Source organism: Suricata suricatta, chromosome 5 (genome assembly GCF_006229205.1).
Source record: "Suricata suricatta isolate VVHF042 chromosome 5, meerkat_22Aug2017_6uvM2_HiC, whole genome shotgun sequence".
In the NCBI taxonomy this organism is placed as follows: domain Eukaryota; kingdom Metazoa; phylum Chordata; class Mammalia; order Carnivora; family Herpestidae; genus Suricata; species Suricata suricatta.
In genome coordinates, this window is record NC_043704.1 from 31,214,051 (window position 1) to 31,233,203 (window position 19,153).

At 35.4% G+C, this 19,153-nt stretch overlaps 1 protein-coding gene across 1 annotated transcript in view; it reads left to right on the plus strand.

Annotated features, from left to right (window-relative positions):
* ROBO2 (roundabout guidance receptor 2) overlaps positions 1-19,153 on the plus strand; it is a 591,892-nt gene that overhangs the window by 141,827 nt on the left and 430,912 nt on the right. The window lies entirely within an intron of this gene.

The following is a 19,153-nucleotide window of genomic DNA, read 5'->3' on the forward strand; positions in this document are numbered from 1 at the left end:
GGAAAACATTGTTAACATTTTCATGTTTGCCCATTTGGGTCTGATTTTAAAATTTTAAGTGTCTATGTGTGTCTGTATTCTTTTAAGTGCTTTCAGTGATGCTATTTTCAAGATTGGTAAATATATAGACAAGTCTATGATTTTGGTGGTGTCTTTTTATTTTAAGTAAGTAGGTTATGATACTGTCAATTGATTGCATATGGAGGTTATTTCTGATACGGCTTGTAAGATGGCGTACAAAAGTTATCTTAATTTCCTCTCATAAACCACCGGCTAATTGATTTTCCATTGCACTCATTAAAAATAGATACTTAGCTTTTCAGAAGATTGTCTCAGAAAACCAAGGCAGGGCACAAGTCCTCTGGGATGCCATCAACTGGCCATTCCATCAGGCCTAAAATAGTGGCCCTCCTACTTGTCAGGACTGAAGCATTTATCCCATTTCCCAGCAGGTAAACATTTGCAAGGCAAATAATAAATTAGCCATTAATCAGAAGAATGTTTGCATCCAATGAACTCTGAATAGAGTGGAGATGTCAGGTAGATAGACAAGGTAAATCAACAAGGCAGAATCAGTCCCTAGAAAGAGCCACCCATAATTTAGAGCATGTGGCCCATATGTTTGAAGACTTTGGAAGTTAAGGACATTTTATAAAGGAAGAAAAGCTATTTAGAAGATATAAGTAGATGTTAAGAATGGACAGTATTTTAGTAATTTTTATATATTTAAACCTCTGTTATGATCTATCATTTGGAAGTTTGATTTGAAAACTGTCAAATATTTATTTTTAAAATCATTATTTATTATAATAGTTGTATTTTTGCAACACCAGGAGAGTGTTCATATTTGATAAAAAGTTTCCATGCCATTATTTTTTCCAATTAACAATCTGGCAAATATATTGCTTGAGAACCAAGAAATGACCCTGTTATTTTAGTGCTATTTTTTTCCCTCATTGTGCTTGCCCTTTCACATATATAATCCAAAGACTTAGATCTGGAGTCAGAGAGGTTTTACTTGGCCACATAAAAACATCTGATCTTGGGTAAATTACTGGAACTTTTATGAGTCTCAATTTCCTTATTTGTAAAATAGGGATATTAATGCCCATCTCAAAGAGTTTTCATAAGAAATGAAATAATGAAACAAATGAAATCTACCTATCTGTCTATCCATCCATCCATCCTAACACAGGTCTGACATTGTTAACATTTTTTCTTTTTACATAGAAGACATGCATATCAATTTATTCTAAAGCATTATTAATATTTAATAATTTCAAAAACATTTTTGTAATCATTTAGCAATGCAAATTTTGTTTCTGGAGATATCATATCTGAAGGGTTTTAGAAGGCCCCATGTTTATAGAGAGGGAATATTATCTCCTTCAATTCTCTAGAGGCTAGAAACTACAACCTTTGTTGTTTTAGGATTGACCATAAGGGAAATTGCTCTTGAATCCAAACACATACCATCTGGCATGCTCTAGCTTCTTGTTGTGATATACAATGCCTTAGGCATTTTAAAAGTTCCATGTGTGATACATCCCCAACTTTTCACATCTTTGTTATTTATTTATTTACCAAAAGTATAAGAAAGAATGAAATTATCTTAATCCTCAGAACTCTGTTCCAGACTCCTCATTTGTCACTCATTTTTTTTTAATGAGTAGAATTCTATCCTCAAGCTAGGTTTTCTAAACTAGGTAGTTTATAAAGTTATTATACTTTGTAACCAAAACATTAACTGGGTCATAGGTGTACTATCCCTATAGTGTTGATTGACTAAGAAAATCCTTCTAATCATGAATTTCAAGTAAGATTTACAGTATTAATTAGCATTGGCTTAAGCATAGGGAACAATTAAAATGTTTTGAAATTTTAAAATATATAAATTACTCTTGCAATGGAGAAGAGGTTTCTTTATACCATCAAGAAACTATCATATTAATCTCCATTAATAGATTTAAATTGAAAAGCATTTACATCAAAACACTTCAACTCAGCCTATAATGTTACTTGTCATTTTATTTTAATTTTTTAAAAACCTGATTCATTCCTGTGGATCTCCTCATACCACCTTTGTCTTTCACTCTTAGAGGGTAACTTCAACCTGAATTTTATAAAGAAATATGGAGTTACTATATGTGACTTGTTTCAGTTTTTCTCTTGTTTATCTCAGGATGATTGCTCCAAACCTTCATTTATCCTTGTCTCTTTGGTTCTGTTCTGATACTCTTCTAAGGCTCTCCTATCTAGCTATGTTTATGGTTTTCATTTTCTCCCATCCTATACCTGAGCCATTTCTATTCTTTCTGGAATTTTACCCTTTCTTGAATCATCCTTAAAATAGAAACATACCCACCTCTAATCCATGCCAAACACAGAACAATACAGATTTAAAAAAAATCTATAAGATTTCCTAGAGAGAAAAAATACATTTAGTTTTAGAAAATAAAAAGGCCTCAAATGACAGTGACATTTGAAGATATCCTTAGTACTATTTTAAAGCCTACCATAACATAAATACTACTAATGATCATCCTGAAATATTTTAACAGTAACTGACTTTTTTTAAGTTCATTTATTTATTTTGAGAGAGAGAGTGGTGAAGGGGCAGAGAGAGAGGGAGAGTGAGAAAATTCCAAGCAGGTTCTGCACTGTCAGCCAGAAGCCTGATGTGGGGCTTGAACTCACAGACTGTGAGATCATGACCTGAATGGAAAACAAGAGTCAGATGCTTAACCACCCGAGCCACCCAGGTGCCCCAATTATAATTCACTTTTAATACCTAAAGCATACAATGAGTCACAAAGTCTTAATGGTTTGAATTAGCAATGCACGTATTTTTCACACTGTATGAAAAGGTCTATTGCTGTTTCCATTGTACAGGTGTGGGAAGTGAGTCATAGATTAAAAACTTGCCTGAGGTCATACGTCTTGTAGTAACTTCTAAGGCCAACATGTATCCTTAGTTGGCTCTAGAATCTTGCCCTGAACACTGCACTTACCATCTCTGCACATAGTACTTGCATACATTGTTCACTATTAAACTGTTAGGTCTCTAAGCTTAGCTTTCCCAATTCATTTGCCAAATTAGTTTATATATTTATTATTATGTTTTTATTTTTTTGTCTGCGTAGCATCTAAAGGGAAGTAGCATGAGACAAGAATAGAAATGTAGGTTGGAACTATCATAAAAGCTCTTGAGTTATAGAGTCAAAAATACTGACTTAATTAGTGTACAATGAGGAGTTATCAAAAGTTTTGCACATGAAGTAACAGTTCTGGGGCTACATGTTAGCACATGTAGGATAAATTGAGGCAGGAAACATTGATAACATGGATGATCATTTGGGAGCGATTACAGTAGTGTGGATGAGAAACTATGAAGCCTAAATCAGGAAGGTGATACTGTAATGGAAAGGAGATACATTTGTCAGAGTAGTTTAGGTAGAATTTATAGGAAGTGCAAGCTGGAATAGTCATGGACCTTAGGATCAAAAGCAAGGGTGGAAAGATATGACTCCAAGACTTTAAATCCATAACTGAGAAGATAGAGGAGCCATTAGTGAAAACTGGAATATAGGGAAGAAAATGTGATTTGGGTAATATCTGGCTTGGTACATGTTAAGTTTGATATATTAATGGGAAACCCAGATAAACATTTGGAAATGTTATGCCGTCAGTAGGAGAAAGGTCAGAGGCAGAAAATAGTCTTTGGAATTATCTAGTTAAGGGAAGTTGACACACTTGAGTAGATGGAATCATGAAAGAATAAAACAGAGAGAAAGTTAAGAAATAGCTTGTGGTGGCACTTACCTTGAGGTAGCAAGTAACAGGAGCAGTCGAAGGAATAGGAAAGTAGAACTCCAAAAAGTTGAATGAATTTGGGGAGTCATAAATAATGAAAAGAAAGAGATTTTGGAGAAGCAGGAAGTGGTCAAATTTCATATACTTCAGAGCTACTGAGAAAAGAGTGTTTAACAAAAGTCTGTAAAGAAATAGCCTTCAGTTGGTGATCACTACTGAGACCTTGAAGAATGATGGACAGAGATTGACTGCTTACGTAAGAATAAGCCAGTGAAGGGGTGCTTGGGTGGCTCAGACGGTTAAGCATCTGACTTCAGCTCAGGTCATGATCTCACAGTTTGTGAGTTCAAGCCCCATGATGGGCTCTGTGCTGGCAGCTCAGAGACTGGAGCCTGCTTCAGATTCTGTATTTCCCTCTCTCTCTGTTCCTCCCCCAATTATGCTTATGCGTTCCCTCCCTCCCTCTCTCTCTCTCTTTCTTAGGTTTTAGATTAATGAAACTAAGCTGTTAATTTTTTTAGGAATAAAGTGCATTATGTTTAAACTACCAGAATGAATTTTGGTCCAGAAGTATGTAACATCTTATTTTGGTGAACTATGGTTTGTTTACTTTTATTATGTAGAACGTCCACATTTAAGGCTGAGAATCTAAAACTGGGAAGCAAAAATACAAACTTGATATTCTCCACATCAAAAACAACAAAAATGACAGACAGTCTCTGCTCTGCTGTCCTGCCTGCCACTCCCTTGCAGTGTATTCAATCAACTTCTATCTCCTGTGTGGAAAAAAAGAAAATAATTTAGCTTCCTAATTTACAAAGCATATCTTTGAGTATCTATAGGTGATTTGTTTTGTGAGTTCATTAAGTACTTGGCTAAGAAAATACATAAGATACACAAATGTAGTTAAACAGATGTCAATTTTAGTGACAGACTTTACTTACACTTCACTTTGCTTTAAGACTTTGGATATCTCTCATTGATTAGACTGGCAAATATAAAAAAGCAGCCAGAATACCTTTGCATTTTAACAAAATTTTAAGTCTAAAATCCCTAAAGAGGGTCTTTTTTTTGTTGTTGTTTGTTTTTTCACCTAGACAGACCAATACGAGATACCCTCTTCATTCTGCTCTTTGGTTCTAAGAACCTATCTGCTTTAAACACCAAATAATGTTTTTATATTTCATATTTTTTTCCTATAATAATATGATCATTTTGTTTTATCAGTGATGGTTTTCAGTGTAGCTTTCCATTTTTCTAATTAATCCCACATATTGAAAATTAGATGTGTAATTGGTAGTAAAGAGGATAGAAATGCCATATACCCTACAATGACTGTGGGTGGATTGGTAAGTAATTTTCCTTCATGCCCTCCGCTTAACATAGACTTCCCTTTCGTTCATAATGTGGATGCATATGTGCAAGAGAAGTGTTGCATTTATCACTCCATATTTTGCAAGCCCTTCAATGTTTTCTGGCACATTTATTCAGCAACATATATGTTGCGTATCTACAATGTCAGGCACAGAACAGTAGAAAATAGAGACCAAGATTTGTCCTCAGCTTCCGTGTGAAACAGGCAGATGGAAGATAAAGCTATACACAACATAAAACTTAACATCAGGTTGAGAGTAAAGACAACAGAAAAGAAGACAGGAGATTGCAAATGGCTGTTGGGGTAGGGCCACCGGGGAGCAGGAAGGATGAAAACAGCAAAGGGAGAAGGCAGACCTTGCAGATATCTGTTGGGTTCTCTTCAGTAATGTATAACCCATATTTATCTTGCCTACTTACTGATCATTTTGTCTTGTGGAACTGGAGTTCCCAACACACCAATTAGGATGTAATTTTAGAATACCTCAAAGCTCTGTCACGCAGAACTGCATGTTGATATCTCAGTTGTAGACTTTGATATTCTGGAGGAAAATGTGGTCTTCAGTGTGTTTGCCCTCAAATCATGCTCAACAGCATTGATATGAAAACTCCAAAACCTGCTTGACACACAAAGGCACACTCACAAATTGATCTCAGTGGTTCAGGTTAGTGAAAGGCTCTCTGCTTTATTAAACAGTTGAGAACGTATGCTCAGGAGACCAGCAAAGGGAACGTTTTAATCCAAGCAACTAATAGTGTAATTCAAATAAGTACCATTTGAGTTCATTGAAACACTTTTTAGTCTTCTCAATGGACATGCAATTGTTTGTTGTCAGGTATATATAAAACCATCAATTTACATAAGATTTTTTACTCATGATTGCTTTTATTTTGTTTTTAAAGTTTATTTTATTTATTTAGAGAGAGACAGAGACAGCACAAGCAGGGGAGGGGCAGAGAAAGAGGGAGGGAGAGAACCCCAAACAGGCTCCGTGCTGTCAGTGCGGAGTCTGACCCAGGGTTTCCAGTCACAAAACTGTGGGATCGTGACCTGAGTCCAGATCAAGAGTAGGATCTTAATCAACTGAGCCGCCTAGGCGCTCAGCCAGGATTGCTTTAAAGGTTTCTTTTTCACTAACATTTTAAAGATTCAACTATTCTTTTTTTTCTTTTGTGCTTTCGCAAAAAATATCTTGAAAATAGGACAGCTGTGCATCATAAAAGCAAATTTAATCTTTCTTTTTCTTTCAAAATCTTAAGTTTGAATCTGAGTTGGAACAGAAATCTTATCTTGTTCTCTCTGTTCTTGTTTAGACTCCACAGTGGTGCCGGTAGGCTTGAATTCTGATATCATTGTGGAAGACTTGGGTATCAGCCAATCGTACCAAAATAATTCATCGTGCTGTGTTTTAGGTACATAGTAACATGTAATAGGCTACTTACTATATGTATTCCTTTTATTTTTAAAATAGTTATTCTCATTATTAGGAGCCACAGAATAGTCCTTAGAAACACTATGAAAGACTTTTTTTAAACTGTCTTTTGCCTAATGAAAACTCTGAGAGCTTTAATATTTAGTAACTGCCTTTAGCTATCGTTTGTCAGTGTCCTTTGCATCCTTAACCATAGGCTTCCAAACGCCTGGTCACTTGCTAATAACTCTTCACTTCTCAAGCGATTGAATTGCTGTAGGCAAGTTTACTTAATCAACCTACAAAGAAGAAAAATGAAATAGAGGACTCATGTACATATCTCCTTTACAATTATTTTTTCTATATTGCCATTCTTCTACATTTCCATATTTTATTCTTTCACTTAAACTATGAAGGTGTACAAATACATGTGTATTTAACAAAATTTATGTTTTGAAAAAAAAAACTTGTTTATTTAAAAAACCATAAATATTGTATGTGCAGATGTTCAGACCCGGAGATACTAATCAAAAGTAGGAGGCAGGAAAAAAGTCACAGTTTAAATTTGTGCAGCATCAAGATGATAAGAATCAATGACATTCAAAAGAATGGATTGACACTCTTTTCTGTTACTATTGTTGTCATCTTTCTTATATATTGCACATATATGTATAATCTTAAATCTCTCATAGACTTTGTTGCTGCCTGTAAAGACACAAATGAGGGAACATAAGCAAAACAAAAAAAAATGTTTTTATTAAGGAAATGCATGTGACTACAAGAAGAGGTCTTAAACAAAGAGTGAAGTTTTGGTTACTTTGTCTCTTAACAAGTTGCAGTCCTGGTGGACTCGGTTAAGGAGATATGTTCACGAACGGGAGCCCATTTGTAATGAGATAAGGAAGGCTGACAGCCACAGTGAGTTAGTGGCTCCCACGGACTGACAAGTATTGACTGAACACCGGCCTGTGTTTGAGATGGTGAGGGAGTCGATAAAAGCATCAAGGCTTGTCTGGAGTACCACTGCCAGCGATGCATTAATTTGCTGCCTGGAAAAGAGCCACAGACATCCTTCCCCCATGTTTAGTGTTGATGAGGTGTAACAGTTAAATTTAATCTTCTGTTTACCACTAAGAACACTTGTAAGCTGTATATGGCACCATAAAGAGGAAACCGAACAGGGAGCATATTTTGTATGAGCTCCATGGTGCAGCCCAGGTCTAGAAAAATAAGCCACATGTGAACCATCAAACCAAATGTAGAAGAAAAAGTTTAACTAATCAGCTGAAAAGCAAAAGTGTTAAGTGGTTTGGGGGAAAAGATGAAGAGTAGAGAATATTTCTAAACTATGTATAGGAATCCTGTATACGTTTTTCTATATACTATCTCAGCTGAATGAAAGACACTGAATTTAAAAGGAAGTGTCATGAAGTCATAAACACATTAGGGATGCATTATCTCTATATAATTAAACATCTCATTTCATAATTCTGTTTAAAAGCAAATTCTTCTTAAATACTTCCCAATATTTAAATTTTTTTTTGTTTTATTTATTTTTGATACTGAGAGAGACAGAGCATGAGAGGGGTAGGGGCAGAGAGAGAAGGAGACACAGAACTGGAAGCAGGCTCCAGGCTCTGAGCTAGCTGTCAGCACAGAGCCCGATGCGGGGCTCGCACCCACGAACGTGAGATCTGACCTGAGCCGAAGTCGGAGGCTTAACCGACTGAGCCATCCAGGCGCCCCTAAAACTTATTATATACAAGTGTCTAGAGAGGTAAATAGACAGGTAGATAGATATAAATACATGTAGACATGTATGTAGAAAGAGGGAGGGAGAGAAATTCTATAAAAGAATATTAATGTATACTTTTATATGTGCTATTTGTTTGGCTCATAATATCTTCCATAAAATCCCACAAAAGCACCCAGATGTTAATACTGACTTTTAGAGTTCTCAGGTAAAAAGAGTACTGAAAAAGTATTACTTCTGGTCCAGAAGTTGCACTTAACTTGTTACCAGGACTCAGTATAACAATTTGCACATACTTACTACTATGAATTCTAATAACCCTCTACATGTGCCCTTCAGAGTCTAATTCAAGAAGAGTAGCATTTAAAAGTACTAGAGTATTGAAATTTCACTTGATTGCTATCATTTAAAGTTGCCCACCTGCTGTAATAGAGGAAATGCCGAATATAAACTGAAATGCCATTTGGTTGTGCCAGGAAGTTTCAATAGCTTAGGGTTTGTAGTGAATCCACACTGAACTTCTGTTAGGCTTGATTAGGTGACCTACCAAGACTATCTGACGTGCTGTGGAGAGGATGAGACACACCTCATTCTCACAGGAGAAGCTAAAAGAGTGGCTTTTTCCTTGTTTCCATTTAGGTTGCAAAGCTGTGTCATTCTGGGGAAGAAATTCATCCGTGATTGAGAATGTTAAGTCTGAAAGTAAGATAGGATTGTTTTGCCACATTGAGCATTTTATCTCAGTGTTTCATTTTAAACATGTGAAATGAAAAAAAAATCAGGACATAATTGTAATATTTTCTCACACATGCCGGGGATCCCTAAGATGTGTAATTTCTCTTTCTAAAATCTTTACCGAAATTAAAGAGGACAAAGGATATGACAACCAAATCACTCTAAACATAAAATGTTTAGACTGAAAGAGTATTGACTACTCTAAGGAAAATGATGCACAGATATGCTGGGTATTTGTGTCGTTCAGAACGTATTAACGTCTGTTATTATTACAGTATCTTTAATTTGTCAGATATTTAATTATGCTGATAATATTTTGAAATTCAAAGTCACATGTAAATTGATTAACATAGTTTTGTGGTAAGCCCAATAAAGTTGATTAAATCAAGCATTTCTTAAGTAGGTAGAAGTATTAAAATTTCTCTTATTGGTACATGATTGATTTTAGTTAAGGTAACCTGGAATCCTTCATGAGCTACAAAAATCAGTACAGTTTTAGCCATATGTATCCAGCTGTTAAGAAAAGTCACCTTCCAATTCTCTGTAAATGTTTGTTTCATTCATAGAGGTTTATTTTATTACTTTGAACATAACTTATAGTTGGCAACTTTTTAAACCAACCTTAACAAACCAATTGAGACTTAAGACTATCAAGAAATTTCCAATAGCTGAGATTAACTATGTGCACAACTCATATTCGTATTCTATCCTATACATACTAACAATTTATATTTACGGTTGTGGGATAAACCATATAACCCATTCATCCATTCAACAAACAATGTTTGAAGGACTAACAGAGTACAGTCCTTGTGTTTGGGGTTGGGACAACAAAGATCTACATAGTTCCCATATTAAAGGAGTCCTTAGTCTAGGAGAGGAGAAAGACATGAAAATAAATTATTGTAAGGAAGTAAGTGTGATCAGCACAGTAATAGAGGTGTGTACAAGCTAGAGCAGTAATTCTGTAGGAGGGAGTGATTAATTCTGTCTGAGGTGGGATGGGGAGGGATTGAATTTGAGCCCATCCTATTGAATAATACATGAGAGAGCAACAGTCCATCCTCCTAAATTGAGTAGTTTAGCCAAAGAGAGCTGCCAACCTATCGATCAGCTGATGAGAAGACAGACTGTAGACTGAGCAGGTAAATGAATAGTGAGCTGACAGAAGCAGGGCTTGGTGCCATTTGTAGCTTTATCCCTGGAAGTGCAATGAGTTGGTGAGCGGCACAATCTCTCCATAAAGGTGATGCCCTCCCACAGCAGAAGAAACGTTAAAAAATAAAGCTTTTAGTAAAGAATGTCTAGAGACGCATGTAACCAGGCCATAAATGACATTGTCTGAGACCTCCTGAATACAAGCACTTTTCATAAAATACAAGTTGCCAAATCTGTACATAAATAAAAATGTTACGCATTTCTGAATGTTTTATTAGTTATTCCTCCTAACTTAGGGGGTAGAAGAAATAAGAAAAAAACAAACTACAATCAAACAAAAACCTTTCCTTGATCTCACTTCCTCCCCAAAGCCTTTATCATATAGCTAATCAGATTCCACTGTCTTTACAACTCCATTTCACCAATGCCAACTCATGTTTTATTGTTACTAACCCATTAAATGTTCTCAAAATAAAACACACCAACAAAATACCTTGCTTGTTCCAACCTTCAAAGCTTTAATTTTTTCCTCTCTCTCTCTCTCTCTCTCTCTTTTTTTTTTTTTTTTTCTCTTCGGTAATCTTTAGAAATTCCAGGAGACTCAAAGTTACTCATTCTCCAGTGATGTCATAGCAATTACTTCCTCAACTAGACACATGGCCAGGCAGTAATAGTTGTTATGGGATGAATGTGTCTCTCAAAATTTATACGTTGAAGTCATAACTCTTGGTACTTCAGAGTGTAATTGTATTTGGAGATAGAGTCTTGAGAGAAGTGATTAAGCTCAAATGAAATCATTAGAATGGGTCTTAATGCAGAAAGACTGACATCTTCATAAGCAGATTAGCACACATACATATACTGAGGGAAGATCGTGTGAGGATACATAGAGAAGAAAGCCATCCTACAAGCCAAAGCAAGAGACCTGAGAAGGAAGCATCTCTACCAACACCTGATCTCAAGTCATTTCTGGTGTTCAAGTTCCCCACAGCATGGTAGTTTGTGATGGTAGCCATACAAAGTAACAGGATAGTGATGGAAGCTTTTGTTTGTGTATTTTGTCAGTTCAATTGCCTTGATATTTCATACAGACTGGAACCTCTTGATCACCTCCAGAACGTGGTAAAGATCACTGTTCATATAATAAATGCTTAATAAGTCACTGTTGATTGACTTTCTTATTTTAAGTGATATGCTGTGATTCAAAAAAAATCGCTGCTATCCTGGTTGATTTGTACTATGCTGTTTATCACATGAACACACAGTGCCAATTTTTCTGCTGTCTTTAATCATCATGTATTTTACATTAGGTTGCATCTGAGGTTTATTATCTATTCCCTTATGGCCCTGGACATCATTAGATCCCATTAAACACCACCCAAACCTCCAGGATAAAAATATTTATAGATATGTTCACTGAATGATTAGGAGCATGTTTATAAGATCGGTGTAATAAATAAGGACTCTGGAGGTTTCCTTACTGCTGGACAACATTACCTGAACCTCCAGAGCTGATGTTGACTAATTATAAAGTACATGTGTTTCATCCTTACAAATCTTACTTCGCTTTTAAATTCTGAAATTCACGAAATATTTGATTTCTTGAACATAATTCAAAACTAGCAGTGCAGCCATCCAACGGACGAAAATTTATGAAGCGTTCTCTACGTATGAGGCACTGTGGGAGAGAAGATGCTGAATTAGATGCAGATTTTGCCATTAATGATCTTACATTCTAATAAGGGATGATATGTGAAGGTAAGGAACTAGGATAGAATGGAATGTATCGATCTAGGAGTGATACAGGAGGAATGTTGAAAGTTCCAAGGATTGTTTCTGTCTATGGAAACTGACTAGTGATTGATAGAAAGTTGACAATTGCACTGTGGGTGAAAACGGATGGTGAGCTTGGGTTTGCACACCAAGGAGATAGAAGAGAGAGGACATTTCAAGCGGGTGGGATAATGCAAGTGAAAACACAGGTAAGAAGATACATGTGTTTTCTCAAATACATGTAAAATACATTTATTAGGTAATCCTTCAAGGTCAGCTTAAAGAAATTATATTATCGTTTTGCATTGCTGGTGGGAATGTAAACTGGTGTGGTCACTCTGGAAAATAAAATGGAGGTTCCTCTAAAAATTAAACATACAACTACCCGACAATCCAGCCATTGTACTACTAGGTATTTATCCAAAGGATACAAAGATGCTGATTCAAGGGGGCACACACACTCTAGTTTTTATAGCAGCACTATCAGCAATAGCCAAGTTGTGGAAAGAGCCTAAATGTCCATCGACTGATGAATGAATAAAGAAGGTGTAGTGTGTGTGTGTATGTATATGTATAGTGTATAAATAGACACTCACACACACACACACACACACACACACACACATACACACACAATGGAAAATGAAATATTGCCATTTGCAGCACCATGGATGGAACTATGCTAAGCAAAATAAGTCAGTCAGAGAAGGCTAAATATCATATGATTTCACTCATGTGAAATTTAAGAAACAAAACAGATGAACATAGGGGAAGGGACCTAAAAAAATAAGATAAAAGCATAGAGGGAAGCAAATTTTAAGAGACTATTAAATACAGAGAACAAACCAAAGGTTGCTGGAGGGGTGTTCCATGAAGGGATGGACTAAATGGGTGATGGGCATGGGTTAGAATGAGCACTGGGTGTTGTATGTAAGTGATGATTCACTAAATTTTATTCCTGAAATCATTATTACACTCTATGTTAACTATCTTGGATTAAATAAAATTAAGATATATTAAAAAATAAAAATTATATTGTATAGAAATAAAAATACATCTACTATTTTTGAAAATGGGTTTCACATGAAAACATTCTCCTTCTTTTATATATGTAATGAATTGGGAGAGAAAAGCTTTAGAGGATATTTTGGGATCTGCAATTGGGAAAATAAAGACAGTTAGTACAATGCTCATTTTTACATGCTCAGATTCTAGCATAATGCCTGGTACTTAGTAGTTTACAGAACTTGCTGATGAATTAATTGTAATCATAGCCTGAAATAGCTAAGTAGCCATAGAAATAGAACATAATGGATGGAGGGGGTGTTTAACAACAGATACTGAGAAATTTGACAAAATTTTGTATATATTCAAGGCTGCCATAGCGATTGGTTCCATCAAAAAGAGTGAGGACCTCGGGGGGGGGGGTCATGCTAAGTGAAATAAGTCAGGCGGAGAAGGACAGACACCATATGTTTGCACTCATAGGTCTAACAGGAGAAACCTAACAGAGGACCATAGGGAGGGGAAGGGGGAAAGAGAGTTGGGGAGAGAGAGAGACGCAAATCATGAGAGACTATTGAATACTGAAAAGGAACCTAGGGCTGAAGGGGGAGGGGGAGGAGGTAGGGAGGGTGGTCATGGAGGAGGGCACTTGTAGGGAAGAGCACTGGGTGTTATATGGAAACCAATTTGACAATAAACTATTAAAAAAAAGAGTGAGGGTGGAGATAAGTTTCTGTTGGAAGAAAATATGTTCATTTGGAAATCTACCACTTGAAATATATCATAAACATCTTAAACTTAGATATAAAGTGGAAGAACTATCTGTTTAGTACATTAGTTAAGGACCAATTACTGAAGACATTATAAGGAGATATAGATAATGCTGAAGAACAGGTTTTTGAAGAATGAGTATTTTTGTAAGAGAGAAGAAATCAAAACAGAAGGAAACAAGGCAGTAGTCAGACAAGTAGAATGGATACAAAATGTCAACATCATGGAGATTAAGGAGATTAGAAATGGACAACAATATCAAATGCCATGGGGAACTAAAATGAAATAAATCAGGGGGAAAAGGCCCAAAGGTTTAAAGATCAGAAAGTTCAGTGATGGTCTTATAAAGAGCAGACTCTATACATTGATAACTTTCTTTTCTAAATGGCAAGGGGATACAAAATAAATAAGTGATTCTTGGTAGAGTAGGAAGTGATCGTTTGTAAGAGCAGCAGGATGAACAGAGCCTTCAGGATAGGTGACCCAGGCAAGAAAGAAATCTAAATTCTGAAAGGAAGTGACTGATGATGACTGGACCTCAGTCCAAGCAAATAGTTTCTCCAGAGCTCAGAGGTCTGTATAGGACTTTTACCAAGACAGGGAGCATTTGTTGGCTTGTTTGATTGTCTGTAATGGGAATATGGTTTTTAATGGTTATCTCTTTAAACCTGATAACAATTCTTGAAGGCAGATATGGTGATCCAGTTTTACAGACATGGGAACTATGGCTCTGTGAGATTACATAACATGACTTACATCACACAGCTGTTTGTGCCAAGTTAGACTTCTAACTCTGTCCATCTGGCTTCAAGCTTGCAGCCTATCTGTTATTACTGTGTTGCATTTTAATGCTTTTTCTTGCTATTTGGCTAATACAAAGTTACTTTAACTTTCCTTTGATTAGGCAATATTTACAGATCTAACTGATCTGCTGAATTGTTTTATCTATCTAGATATATATATCATACATATATATGTATATATGTACTTATATACATATATACACAACATATCATACTGTATGAACCACATCAGCATCAGCTGATTGTAAACTTGTACTTTTAATATTCTGGAGGCAGGAATTAAAAGCTGTACATTTTCTGTAATCATGTCACAAATGTAATCATTGCAATTGTTTCTTCTGCAAAATTCCCACTGAAATAAATGAAAATGAAGACAGTAAGACTGATTCTTCATTGTAATAATAAAAATCAAACAGCATCTAGGATTAAATAAGCCGTCTTATAATAAAATTATTTATTCTATGGACTAATCAGCAGGAAGAATTAAAAAATTACTATTTGATTTTGTTAAGCTAACTTGTCTACCTAGATTAATTTAAAACTTCTGCCATTTAGTTAAGTGAAAAGAATTATTTCATTTTAAATTAAAAAACAAAATTTTTAACGTTTATTCATTTTTGAGAGACACAGAGACAGGGTGTAAGCGGGGAAAGGGCAGAGAGCAAGGGAGATACAGAATATGAAGCAGGCTAGGCTCTGAGCTATTAGCACAGAGCCCATGACAGGGCTCAAACCCACAAACTATGAGATCATGACCTGAGCCGAAGTTGGACACTCAACTGACTGAGTCACCCAGGTGTCCCTAATTCTTTCATTTTAAAATGTAATGTGCCTAAAGTTTGCTTTTGCCATTCTTGGGAATCTGAAAGTTCTGTTTGGTGCCCAAAGTTTGTTTGGGCCCCAAAGAGCCCATTTATCCAAAACCCAAATTCCACCTAAAGTTATTATATGCCATTTTAAAATACATATACTTAAATATGTAGTTAGAAGCTTTATAGTTATAATGAGGATTTTTATCTTTATAGTTGTCTTTGGTCTTGTTTTGACAGGCAGATGACTATAAAGGACTTGTTGTACCTATAAAGTTCTTCTGTCCCATGGTAGAATCTGTACATCTTAACATTAGATGTTTTGTTAACAATTCTGCATATTTGTACTTTTCTTTACTTTTAAAAAATCCTAGACACTCTCTCCAATTCTACTCATTTCTACATTTAGAGTCGCAACAGTAAATTATAGAAAAAACAATTATGCAATTCTTTTAAGTTCCAAATCTCAATTGTTTCAATAAAAACTTAAGTATATTATGTCTAAAATTAACATATAAATTTATAATTAGTATGTATGTGTGTATTTCTTTTCATCATAAACCACTGATATAAGTATCAGAGAATAACTTTACCTCTTTATTTTAAAATAAAGAGTAATAGATGAAATCAGTAATTTGCAAAGAATGTTAAATGTAATGGTTCTGATCCAACTAGAAAAACACTGTGTCACATGTGTGCTATAAGTAAAATGGCTCCCAATCTCTGTATTACCATAAAATATGGGCATAATATTTTCAAGCGGGGTAAATAGGAGCCTAATTTTTATAATATTAAACATGATAAGTTTCAAGTCTATTATGCCTTGCTTACCCGTTAGTTCCCTTTGACATTATGTGGGTTCTTCCTTTGAATTAGCATGTTACAAAAAGAAAAGAAAAACCGGAAGGGTGAGAAGGAAGAAGGAAGGAAGGAAGGGGGGGAGGAAGAAGGAAGGAAGGAAAGAAGGAAAGAAGGAAGGAAGGAAAGAAGTTTGAAATCAAGTAGGTTTATTCACTTATATATTATTTACTCTGAAGGGAAAAGGCCACTGAATGGGATTATAAATTTATGGGGAAATTAGTGTATATTTTATATTTTTTTAGCTAAAGAATTAAGTGATATTAAGGACAAAACTAATAATTTGTTGAAATAGAGCTACTTTTCCTTAGAGTGTTATTAAAGTCTAGATGTGTTTTATATGCAAAATGACCCATCAGGATTATGGGAAAAAATTCTGACACATGTCTCTTCATTAATGCCCTAGAAACATAGGTGAAGAGGTAGGTTTTTGGGTATGTGACTGAATTGCTACCTGGCTTTGTCTGAGAATACTTATGCCTTTAGGTGGCATTTTCATAGTTCTCTATGAGTTCATGATTAGTTGAAGGAAGAAAAATCATCACTACATGTATGATGTATAGTGCCAAAGCAAAATGTGCTCTTTTCAGGACACAACTGGCAACAGCATTTTATTATGTTGTAACAGAACATTTTTATTATGTTTCTTTAGAGTCTGTCATTCCTCTGTCTACATTTTATGTTCATCAAAAATTAAAACACATATTAGTTCTGAAATTACGAAAGTCTGCCACAGGATATTTTATTAAAATATTTTTAGATCGATAGCCTTAACAGAGCCCAAAAGCAGTCTAGAAGAAAAGGAGTTTTTGAATCTATTTTTAAGCAATGCATGGTGGGAAATGGTAACATTTCTAGTTTAAGAGCAAATATTGACAACTGGAAGCTAGGTTATTTCTGTTACTTCGTGTGTTGTGGGAGTGAGGGCGAAGGGAAGAGAGACACTTGGCTTTCTAGTTCAAAATACAGAAATTTTACTTATATAAAACACATTTTTAAATAAAAGTATTGAATCAGATACTTTGTAAAAATGGATTTGTGTTATTCTAGCTGAATTCGAATCTTCTAATGGGTTCTCTTTGATCTCCTAATGAAGTCTCTGAGAAATCCATTTTCCTGGTGTGACAAAGTTTGAAATGCTGTTGTAGTAATTTGCTTCGGTTTGACATGGTGAACTCTTGTAAACAGATATGATAGGGTTAAAATGTGGACCATCTAGAAGATTATATGGAAACTGAAGAAGTTCCGGGTTTGCTGAAACAAGAACACTGAAGATAGGATTTGTAACAAAGCCTCTTAGAAGTGACCGTGGAAAGATGATAAATGATATTTACCTCCTGTGTCATGATAACTGTTTTCTAAAGGAGATATCTGTGCCCTCTTTTATCGGGGGTATGGTAAAGCGTATCACTCACAAGCACTCAATCACTATGACAAAGAAATCGCAAACCTTGAACATGTCAAAACAGTGCTTGTTCAATGTACTACTTTTCTTGAATGCTCACTTTATTCTCAGTTTTATAGCCCTGAGATAATTAGTCTTTAAAATACATTTATTTTATGGTGCGATTTTCTGAAACATATAAGCAGGTATGCGGACATACACAATATATATATTTTAATATAAAATAAATGTCAGAATAGAAGAAAATATTTGGGAGGACAGCAGTGTACGTAGTTGTGTCTTAGGCAGAACAAAGGCAGCCTTTTTAAATAAGTCAGTTGAGTTTTGTGGTACTACCATCAGCTTAAGTTACCGATGTTAGCAGTCTTGTCCATGTTTTTATCTCTCCATGAAAAAGTAGTTCAGGCTGATTTAGCATTGAATTTGAAACCACGTATCTGTTTCATGAAGTATTTTTCTGTGGGAAATTTGAACCTTTTTTCTGAAGACTGCATGCATTTTTGCAAAGAAGATCCATATCTCCATTCAACAGCAATTATATTCCAAACATTCATGAAAGACCAGAATACAATTAAAACTGAACAATTCACTTAAAATTATTGGAAAATTCTGGCTGTGCTAGACAATACCCTTGTAATTATTTGCAACTCTTTCAGGGTGGCTTTATGTATGTATAAAATGGTAAACATGAATTCTGATCTCTATTCTTCACTGCTGTGCCACGTTTCTCAAAATTAAAGATACTGTCTCTGAAAACCCTATAAACAAATCTTGACCTGAATGCAGTCTTTAGCATTCCTCCCAATTCATCAGATAAAAATGAACTCTGTTTTCCTTTAGATAAAACTGTATAACTTCTTTTTAGAAAAAAACAAAACAAAACAGTGAAGCAGCATTATAGTCTGTGAAAGACGCACAGGATCTTGGCAGGCAGCATCTAGCAGAGAAGCATTATATTTTGGCTGAACATACCTTGTACTTTTATCTTGGCTAAAGCCTTTTTAAAAAGAATATGCCTTAAAAGACTTTGTTTCTAGTGTTCTATACTACATTTTGAAAAGGAGGGTTTTATTCAGTAGTTACACTTTTAGACTATAAGCAATGTGAGGTGTGTACACAAATTCATTATACTGATGTAGCTTGAAGGAACTTCTGAACTGGTAGCATCTGCTTTTCTGCTATAATTTATAGTGGTGCACAAAAGTGCTAAGGTTGATTATCTTACAGGTGAATGGCCCCACTGGCAAGAACCTCGGGGAACAAACAACAAAAAAAGTTTGCATCTCAGAAGTAGATTTTGTATAAATGCTCCTAGAGGCACCTGGGTAGCTCAGTTGATTGAGTGTCTGACTTCAGCCCAGGTCATGATCTTGTGCTCTAGGAGTTCAAGCCCCTTGTCGGGCTCTGTGCTGACAACTCTGTGTGTGTGTATGTGTGTGTCTCTCTCTCTGCCCTTCCTCCACTAGCTCTCTGTCTCTGTCTCT